Source organism: Euprymna scolopes, unplaced genomic scaffold (genome assembly GCF_053919585.1).
Source record: "Euprymna scolopes isolate OS-2025 unplaced genomic scaffold, ASM5391958v1 sca1, whole genome shotgun sequence".
Taxonomy (NCBI): Eukaryota; Metazoa; Mollusca; class Cephalopoda; order Sepiida; family Sepiolidae; genus Euprymna; species Euprymna scolopes.
In genome coordinates this window covers 953,854-956,353 of record NW_027633102.1, presented here as the reverse complement: position 1 = coordinate 956,353, position 2,500 = coordinate 953,854, and the positions used below count along the sequence as shown (strand labels likewise).

The window sequence follows — 2,500 nt, the reverse complement described above, 5'->3', positions numbered from 1 at the left end:
ACACACTCCTTAGCGGATTCCGACTTCCGTGGCCACCGTCCTGCTGTCTATATCGACCGACACCCTTTCGGGGATCTCATGGGCGTCGCGTTAGGCACCTTAGCCGGACGTTTGGTTCATCCCACAGCGCCAGTTCTGCTTACCAAAAGTGGCCCACTTGGCACTCGCATTCGAGGTGACCAACCGCCCAGCGAAGCGTGCTGGCGGCGGCGGCCGGATGGGTCGGCTCCGTCGTTCGGGAGAGTCGGCCCGTTCCACCCGTTCCGAGTTCGAGAGTAGGTCGAGGCCGTGAACGGCCCCGGGGCCTCCAATCGTTCGCTTTACCGGATGGAATTGCGACGATCGAGCGCCAGCTATCCTGAGGGAAACTTCGGAGGGAACCAGCTACTAGACGGCTCGATTGGTCTTTCGCCCCTACACCCGGTTCCGACGATCGATTTGCACGTCAGAGGCGCTTCGGACTTCCACCAGAGTTTCCTCTGGCTTCATCCCGACCGGGCGTGGATCGCCATCTTTCGGGTCCCTGGTCGCTCGCTACGCCAGAGTCGGCCGAGTCGTACTCGGAAAAAGGGGAAACCGACCCGGGGGTGATGCGCCCGCGCGCAGCGCCTAAACTCGACGACAAAAATAGGACTAGTTCAAGCCGCGGGATCTCACCGATGGGCGGAAGGAGGATATGGAAGCTGGCGCCCGGCAATTCCCCTTTTTGGAAGATGCGCCGGTCCCCTCTCGGGGAGGAGGGAAAAACAACCGCACGTCAGCCACGAGCCTTCCCTCTCCTATCTCTCTCGGGAAGAGAGAAAAAAGGAAAAGTTGCGGGCACCGCAGCAGCGACGGCGGAAGGCCGAAAACGCCGCGCCGGCGGGATCGGGCACGGCTCGGAGGCGGGTGAGGCGAGGAGAAGACGACGGCACGAGACCGACGACACCCCCCGACGACCCCCGGACGACTTTGCCACGACACCTCTCCCGATCGACGCCCTCCTACACGCTCTCTCGCTTTCGCTTCGCCTTCGGGGTTAGTCAGAGGTGGCCCCTACGACTCGCGAACGGCCAGGACTCCTCGGTCCGTGTTTCAAGACGGGTCGGGTGGGTTGCCGATGCACGTCGCTGACCCGGGGTGGCGGGCGGCTCGAGTAAAAAAGCGTCGCCGAGCGACCTCTCCGGAAACGGAAACGGGCGCGGGCGGGGTTGCCCCCGACAAGAACCCGAAACGTCGGCGAGGTGCGTGACGGCGAGGCCGCGCCAGTCCTATCCCGCCTCTCATCGCGCACGCGCCCGAGACGGTGGGGCGCCTAAGGAGCGACACACAGAGTGCGTCGCCCGCACGCGACTTCCGGCGGGATCAAAACGGACCGGCTCGCCACGTGTAACGGATCGTGTCAGATTTCCTCCGTTCCCGGCAGAAAGGGGCAGTTACGTTCGCGGGCCCGACGGCCGGTGGCCCCCGACTTCACAAGGTGGGAAGACGGGGTTTTCAGGGTGATGAAACGCCTGCCGCCTACGGAAAAAAACCCGGTGTTCGACCTGCACGCCGGGAACGGGTCGCGACGACGGACCGGAGGGGAAGTGCGTCCGGTGCCGGCCGCGCGGAGGTCGCGCCGAAGCGCCCGCGCCATGATTACGCCGAGCGATGAGAAGGGGACGGGTGCAGCGGAGTCGCGCGCGGAGGGAGCAGGAGGAAAGAAGAAGCGGCGGCGACGGATGCGGCGGGTTAGGGCCCGGCGGCAGCAGCGATCGAGAGGACGAGTCCCCTCCGTCGCAGCCAACCGACGCAGCCACCTACCGACGCCGCGGTCGTCACCACGTTTCCCTTCCCGCTATCCACGCGGCCCGTCTCCTTCGTCGGCGACGCGGGCACAAAAGCTGGCCCGCGGAGAACGAGTTCCCCGCGGACACGACGAACGACGACCTGTGCCGCGACGGCCTCTCTTTCAAGAACACACATCGAGTTTGGGCTCGAGCCTAGGCAGCACCGGACTGAGTCCCCCCGCGATCGCGGTGAGCGGTCCCACCCGTTTACCCCTGGGCGGTTTCACGTTCTCTTGAACTCTCTCTCCAAAGTTCTTTTCAACTTTCCCTCACGGTACTTGTCGACTATCGGACTCGTCCCGGTATTTAGCCTTGGATGGAGCTTACCACCCGATTTGGGCTGCGTTCCCAAGCAACCCGACTCTCGGATCGAAGGCCGTCGCTCGCCGTCCGCACCGAATGGGCCTGGCACCCGCCGCGGGCGGCCCCGATCGAGGGAACTCCGAACTATGCGAGACGAAAACGAACGGCTGCCTTCGACCCATGCGCCACACGTCCCGAAGCCTTTAACTTGCGACGGGATTCGGCGTTGGGCTTCTCCCGGTTCACTCGCCGTTACTAAGGGAATCCCGGTTGGTTTCTTTTCCTCCGCTTAGCGATATGCTTAAGTTCAGCGGGTCGTCTCGTCCGAGCCGAGGGCGGCGGTTTTTAGTAGAGTGTGGTGTTTGGAGGAGAGGAATCTCGATCGG

General features: G+C 64.0%; 1 non-coding gene across 1 annotated transcript in view; it reads right to left on the bottom strand.

The window, feature by feature from the left end:
• Positions 1-2,452, bottom strand: part of LOC145273229 (large subunit ribosomal RNA) — a 5,711-nt gene extending 3,259 nt beyond the window's left edge. Inside the window, exon 1 of the ribosomal RNA XR_013866255.1 lies at positions 1-2,452. This exon is cut by the window's left edge and continues 3,259 nt beyond it. This is a non-coding gene — a ribosomal RNA (large subunit ribosomal RNA).
• Between the last annotated feature and the right edge of the window lie 48 nt (positions 2,453-2,500).